The sequence below is a fragment of the Monodelphis domestica genome, chromosome 3 (assembly GCF_027887165.1).
Source record: "Monodelphis domestica isolate mMonDom1 chromosome 3, mMonDom1.pri, whole genome shotgun sequence".
NCBI classification, from domain to species: domain Eukaryota; kingdom Metazoa; phylum Chordata; class Mammalia; order Didelphimorphia; family Didelphidae; genus Monodelphis; species Monodelphis domestica.
The window spans coordinates 288,138,209-288,146,105 of record NC_077229.1 but is presented as its reverse complement, the minus strand read 5'-3'; the positions used below and the strand labels follow the sequence as shown (position 1 = coordinate 288,146,105).

General features: G+C 36.2%; 1 long non-coding RNA gene across 1 annotated transcript; it reads right to left on the bottom strand.

Moving 5' to 3' along the window:
* Positions 1–1,193: 1,193 nt before the first annotated feature.
* LOC103105521 (uncharacterized) lies at positions 1,194–7,676 on the bottom strand. Its single transcript, XR_464469.2, has 3 exons — positions 7,529–7,676; positions 6,821–6,901; positions 1,194–2,327 (listed from the first exon to the last, which is right to left on the bottom strand). It is a non-coding gene; the product is annotated as an uncharacterized LOC103105521 (long non-coding RNA).
* Positions 7,677–7,897: the final 221 nt, after the last annotated feature.

Sequence of the window (7,897 nt, the reverse complement as noted above, 5' to 3'; positions counted from 1 at the left end):
CACCTTGCCTGAATGACAAAAGCTCAAATAGGACTGATATGTGGGATGTTTCATGGTATTCAGATTCTTGTGATTAAGGCCATATAAATACAGACAAAATCTCTAATGCAGGGGCCACTTGGATATACCTAGCTGATATCCTAGGTCCTATTTCAGATATTCTCATCTCCCTTATGGGGAGAATAAAAGCAAAGTTCCCAAGACTTTCCAGAGATTGTGGGCTCCTTTGCTATGAAGTCCTCAAAGTTCAGTAGAAGGTTAATTATCATGCTACTTAGGTCAGAGTAACTTTTCTTTGTCACAACACTCTGGGAGCCTATAGTGGCATAAAACTTAATTTTATATAAAACATCTCAGTATGAAAAATAATTCAAAAGGAATTTTGAACAGATATTTTTGTTCATTGCCTTTAATGAAAGAGACTATACCATCCCCTACAGTTTAAGATTTTTGTCTTTTGGAGTTCATATTCTAAATTTCCCTAATAGTTAAGATTTTGTTAGAACAAAGTCTTTACATTATTATAAGTAATTCAAATGCAGTAGATGTGCTTTGGAACTGATCTGTGATTGGTAGACGTGGAATTAGGGGAAGTGATGCAAGATCCAAGAAAAAAGGTAAGTATTATAGTGAAATTTCGTTGTTTCCAGGTCCTGGCACACTAAACCTCCTTGTTGAATGTCATGAGTTCCCCTGTACCATCTTCATCCATGCATTCAGTCTAGAATAGGTTCATTCCTAGAGAAACCCATTCTCTATTTTCCTCATCCTACTATCTCAAGGTTAAATTAAGCTTAGGTATTGGCTCATGTCTAGATTAATCCAACTGGTGTAGAAAAAATGTTTTTTAGTGTATAGGACTAGTCAGGTATGGTACAAGATTTATTTCCTACATTCACATTTGACTTTAAAGTAATTCATTTTTGAGATTTAGAAATTAAATCCCTGGCAACCAATTAAATATACTCAGTTCAACCATAATTCTAATACTACACATTGGGATTGGGAAAAAATGTCCACAAATTCTCCCTAGAGAGATCTGGACTTCACCAGAGGTACCAGAATACTGCCTTTACTTTCAATGTGGAAGGAAGTAGAGAAATAACAGGAGGAGGATGCTGGCCAAATAGCTAGGGAACACAGAAGGGCCACAATTTTTCTATCTCTTTTATATTTAAGAAGGAAGAAGGAGCATCCTATTTATGGCAGATTTTAAGGTGATCATTTTTACCTTTACACAAACTTGGCTAACCTTGGGAAGAGGTTTGGACCCAGGTAAAACCTAAGAGCTCAGAAGGGATGCAGTTATTTTATATACATGTCTACACAGGGTGTTTTGCTCTTTTTGAGCATTTTTCTGTGTGCCCCATTGGTATACTGACTTTTGGGAAGAAATCCAGAGAGTTGAAGGTGTTTGAAATAAAGATATCTCTAGAGCATAATTTTGAGCTGCAGATCCAAACTTGAATTGTGGTAAATTAAAACTAGAGATCTTACCACACCCCATACCATACACAGTGAAAAGACCCCAAATTGATTTTCAGTAGTATGTTTTGTAGGGTTTTTAATAGCTAATTAGCATGTCAACACAGCAGAACATACAGAGGATGTTAAGAAATATGCAATGGGCTCGACAACAAGGGCATAAAACATTAAAGGATCAAACACCTGAAGAAAACAAGGTTGTTTTCATACTCTCTTATCAGGCCAGCTGTACACTCACCACTCTCAATGAACCCAGATCCTTCTGTATGGGTTTGAGCTTCTCTAGATAACTACACAGACCTAAAGTTTTTATTCCTCCAACAGAAACTCTTAACATTTTTAGTTGCTATATCTAATATACCAACTTATATCTTTGTTGTGCTATGGTTAATATTTTATTATTATAATTGGCATATTATACACAGTTTACTAACTGGGTCTGACACTTTCTAAAACTTACAATTGCAGTTACTTATCCAAAGGATTATGTGTGATCATTGTCCAAAATCAATAACATGAAGGCAATAGAACACTTTTCCTTTCAAAGGAGGATTAGGAGAATTGTTATGTGTCTATTTACTTCTTTGATTATGTTGTATATTGTACCTGTGCTTAGTACTTTCCCCGAAATATATAGAGGAGATGGGTCAGTTTACCTGAAATGAATATCTATGATGGCAAAGTGATTCAGATACTTCCCATTATGACAATTTTTCTAAGACTCTGTCTCCCATCAGCCTAGAGGCATATTTGAGAATTCCAAACATGATGCATCTTGCCATTTCTCTTGGGTTCCATTTTCTTGGTGCATCTGAAGTTTTCACTTTATCTCTGTTCATGGACTAATCATTAAAAATAAGATAAAATAAAATAAAATGACCTGACTTAGTTGTAATTCATAGCTCAGCAGTGTTTTTCATTTCTTTATTGATCCAAAGTTGAACCAAAAGGACTACTACTATTTCAAAATATAGACATCTTTATTTCACTTCAAGTTAATTTTTACATGAAATGAGAAAAATGTTGTATTGGTAGAGCTCTTTCAACTTTGCAAAGTGTTTCGCATCTCAAGACAATTCTACAAACACTTATTGACCACTTTATTAATGTCTCAGTGGAGTCTGGTTATTCAGAGGACCTTATATATAAACCAGACCTCATTTTGCCACAGCTTCCATAACACTCAACCCATGATCACTGAAAAAATAAAATTCCTCAAAGTGCAGGCTCTTTACAGCAAAATGTTATTAAAATACGTCTACTGACCTCTTCAGCAAACTGAATACTATCTCTTTGGATTGTTGTTTCTAAATTCTTTGACCTCATGTAATTATTTTAAACGCCTAGATAGGTATCCTTCTTTTCAGAATTTTAATCCACTTCTCTGCTTCATTAAGCCTCCTTGTAATACCCAGAATTAAGGAGTGTATATACCTCATTTCTTATTGTGATTGTGGGTGGCATTCTTAAAAGTACAGCTTTGGAAATAAGCTTGGAAAGAATAACCTGAAATTTTAAGCCATTCTCTGGCCAAATTAAAATTCCTTCAATATCTTTCATTTTTATTTTAACTTTAGAGAATTATGAAAAGGGGATTTATTTAACTTTCATGGTTCCTCTTTTCCCTCCATCCCCACCCTTCCTTCTGAGATTACCTTCCATTTACACAGTAAATATCTTATGTGTACACAGTTTAACTTATTTGACAATGAAATCATTGTGAGTAGAAACTCTTTTTGCCTTTTCTTTGCATCCCCAGCACTTAGCACAATGCCAGGAATATCTCAAGTAAATGATAAATACCTATTGCCTAATGGAAAAGATTTAGGAGAAAATGGAATTGTGGTATATGGAAATGGTCTTCAGATGTTTGGAGTCCACTCCCAGGGTAGAAGGATTATACACATTGTGCATAGCTTCAGAGGTCAAAACTAGGACTAATGTTTGCAAGTTCCTGTGTGATATATTTTCGACTAATATTGGGGAAGTGTTCCTAACAATTAGAATTGTCCAATGAAAGAATAGACTGCTTTCTGAGAATTAATTCACCATCACCAGAAGGAATATTGCAAAGGGAATTACTGAATGGGATAAGAGGTGGGTTAATATACTAAATTACCTCTAATGTCCCATTCAAGTTTCTCATAATATAATGCCCTCTGCTCGTTTGTAGATGCTAATATCTATGCATGTTGTCTGACCAATTTTTAATTTCTCTTAAAATTCTCAATTTAAGAGATCCTCACAAGTATCTTGAAGGTTTCTCTTTTCAATATTTCAGAGAAGGGATAGATTTTAATAAAAAAAAATTTAAGTTTCCTTAAGTTGTGGTTTGACTAAGATATAGATGATCTGGATTGTTATTGGTATGTCATTTAATTCATTAGCATATCTGTTGGGGTTGACAAAAACAACAGGGAAACATATCATTCGGAAAGAGTATGGTGTAATGAATAGGACAATGGATTTGGAGTTAAGGGACCTGGACCTGAATCCTAGTTCTGCTACCTGACTTGAATCATCTGAATATTTTTTTTAAATTCTCCAGGTATAGTTTTTTTTTTTCTGCCTCTGTAGACATAAGCATGAGAGTGAGAAATATGACTAACAAAAAATAGTCTAAGCGAAATTTTCCTTGAATAGGACAAAATAGATGCTGTTATAAAAGTTGCTCTCTTTGCTAGAATTCTTGCTCTGCTACTTTCTACGAGGAGGTTTGAATTAGAGGGTCTTTGGGGTTTTTTCTAGCACTAAATCTATTTTTTAAACCCTTGGAATCAATGCCTATCTTGGAATCAATACTGTGTATAGGTTCCAAGGGAGAAGTGTGGTAAGAGCTAGGCAATGGAAGGGTCCAGGGTCATATAGCTAGGCATTATCTAAGGCCATATTTGAACTAAGATTTCCCATTTCTAGGTTTGGTTCTCAATCCACTGAGTCACCTACGAATACCACTAAATATATTAACTCTAATATTAACTCTACATATAATATATTAACTCTAACACTGTCAAGATTAAATTTAACTCTCCCCTGATTATAACAATGAAAATACTTGGCTCTCCCTTGATTGTGAAGATTAAATTATAACCCCTGTGTATTTTTAGATTTAATCCCCATAAGTATAAACATGGTACTTAAAAGTTAAGTATGAAGATCTGCCCATTTAAATCTAATCACCAAAAGTGCAAATATCCCACTTAATTATGAAGTAGGAAGTCTGTGACCCACGCGTGTGACAATGGGTAATGAATCAGAATCAACTAACTGCCTTCTGGGCAGGACTTCTACTGTGATTGGTAGACATAGAATTAGGAGAAGACACATGAAGTGATGCAAGAGAAAATGTCTTTAAAAGATGCTTGTTACTTCCTGTGAGAATTCGATTTTTCATGCTTTTGAGTTGAGGCTGATGAAGAGGGGCAGTCCAGGTCCTTACTAGGCCTGAGATCCTGTTTTCCTGGTGAGGCTGATAAAGAATCTGCTGATTGGACTGACATGTGATGAGTGAAAGGCTGACTCTTAACTTCTGGTTTTTCTCTGAAAAGACCAGCATCAGGAAAGACCTACTCTTGAGAGAGGCTACCTAGCTTTTGCCTAGGCTGGCTGAAACTAATTCTCCCAGCCTGGAGGGGCCGGAAATAAATTACTTAGTGCTCAGGCTAGATATCTTACCTTATCCTCTGTCTGATTTCTTGCTTCACTCTTTCTACATTTTGTAAATAAATTGTCAATAAAACCTCTTTGGAATTAATTAAATTCCTGGTGATCATACTCTAAAATAATCAAGTCCAACCCTTTAAAAATTAACCCCATTTCCCCCATACAGCATCCATTGTCCTTTCTACTTTTTTTTTTATTTTTAGGGTTGTAGAGAAAGTTGTCTAGCCTGGGAAGAAAGCATGGTTATATGGAAATACATGCTAAAAGGATACTGCAGACATGTCTGGGCTGAGAATGACGACATGGGTAAATGCTAATGGGGGATGGAGGAGGGCAAATAACAGAGCTGTTATCTCACCTACTCTCAAATCAATAGAGCAATATCTCAAGAAAAAATTAATAAATGGAAACAAAGGTGACAAGAATATGGAAACCATATGGCTAACTCCAAAATGGGGGGAAAGCAATTTCAAACAACTAAAGATTTTTTAGATCTAGTGTCTGAAAGCCTTGTTTTCTTTGGAACATGAAAGTCTAAACTTCTGTAGTTTGCAAATATGGTACTGTATTTGAAGTAAGTTCCAGCTGGATAATATGCTCTCCCAGCAGTCTTTGTGGTATTGTGTGTTTGTGTTTTAATCAATCAGTGTCCTTGGTCTTTACATACTCATGCCACATTCACATATGTTGCTCAAAGGATAAGACAAATGTTTTGCTAGTTGAATTGCACTGTATTTCTGAGCACACATGTGTTGATAGTTGTGGTAGTGCAATTAGGAAGAGAGATCAGTGAGGGGATGGGGTGTCTGTATATCATTGAAGGTTCTTAAAAGCTTAGAAAGTAGCATCAGTAATCACATTTATTCTTTGTGACATCATACCAGTTCTAATCATGTGAATATAATTTACTTAGCTATAAAGTTGATTGAATTTGGGAAAAGTTCTGGAAACACATGAGATATCACTTGTAATGAACTGGTAAAGAAAGGAATGCCACTTTTCCATCAGTGGAATTTCTTGAATGGGCTAAATTAACATTCCCCAACACTTCAGCAAGAAATTCTGTTTTCTGCCATTATTTTCAACTTGGAGGAAAGAGGGAAAGTGTGATTTTAGGAGTATTTTAATGTCTAGTGTTGTCCTTAGATGAGGTATTTAAGATTACATGCAAAAAAAATATCATAGTGGTCCAGAAATAGACTATGAAATCTATATATAATGGGATGTTCTTGTTTCTCTTTACATGGCCCAATAATTTGTAAGGAAGAGATTCTGAAACCAAATCAAGTTGTTACCTATTCAAAAAGCAAAGAGAAACATAAAATTGATAAGAGCTTTCTCCCTGTTCTTTTCTCCAGTATCCTCTTTACCTTATGTTCAGTAAAAAGGATCATAGATTCATAAATTTTGAGCTAAAAAGAATCTTAGAAGTCATTGTGTTCAAAACTAATTTTATAGATGAGTAAATTGAGGTTCAAGGAAGGTTAAGTGACTTGTCTTTTTTGTATATCAGTATGAAACTACAGATCTGCCTTGATCAAGATAGTAAAGCACTTAGCACAGGACCTGGCACATAGGAAATTCTATATATTGTTATTATTATAATTATTATCCAAATGTTGGGATGAATTTGCACTGCTGCAATTACTTCAATTTAAAATCTAGCACCTACTTCGCACAGAACATTGATGGACATTGTAGGGGATACAGAGCTCAGATAAAATATGGGTCCTGCCTTCATGGAGTTCATAGTCTAGGAAAGAAGACATGATACATACAGAATCAAGGTACAAAAACAATATATATACACACATATATGTTTTGTATATATATAGCACAAAGAAGGTATATGCAAAGTGCTATTGTAAAGATGATATAAACGGTTGACTGCGATTTTACTTGACTCAGTCAGGCAAGATGGTCTTCTCAGGGCCAGAGAGTGAAAATGGCTCTCTGACTCAGGCCAGTAGGCAATCACTCTGACTCCACTTCTCAAGGTAACAGGTTTATTGTAGGTGTTGTTGAGGATGGGGAAAGGTATGAGGGCCGAGAATTTTCCCTAACCACTAATAAAGCTATCTGTATCCTACTTGACTCTTAACAGAGTCTCTTCACCCCTCAGCAAAGCTGAGGCTACACTCTCTATCCTCTACCTCAATTCTCCCCTTCTAATCTGATCTAATCTAGGCTAAACCCACAAAGGAAATAGTCTCTAGAGTAAGAACAGATAGTGATGGAGTCAAGTGTCAATAGTCTCTAGAGTAAGAACAGATAGTGATGGAGTCAAGTGTCAGGTGTGACTTTGGTCTACCCAAGTGAGGCCACCACCCCCACCCCCACCCCCACCCCAGCCAAGGTAAACTGAGCAGTTCAGGTCAACCTTGATTGAGATTTCTTCTTCAGAGTAGTAGCAGATTACATAGATCTTCAGGAACTAACTGGGTTTTGCACAGAAACAAGTAGAAAGGTCCACAGGCAGTCAGAGCTGGGTCCTGGAGATGTTTCCTTCCCCGGGGTCTTCTCCTAACTCCCCTGATGGCAGTTATTTTCATAGGATTCTAATCCAGGCTCTGGTACACTTGCTGGATCCCCAGGGAAAAGTTCCCTGTTCCATCAACTCTGTGCATACACTCCCTTAACACTATGCAAAGACCAAGGAAAAAAGAAAGAAGAACCATGTCTTTCTGCCTAAAGGGATCAGTCTTCTTTGAAAACATTGGGATCGAGCGTTAAAATATAGGTGGGATTC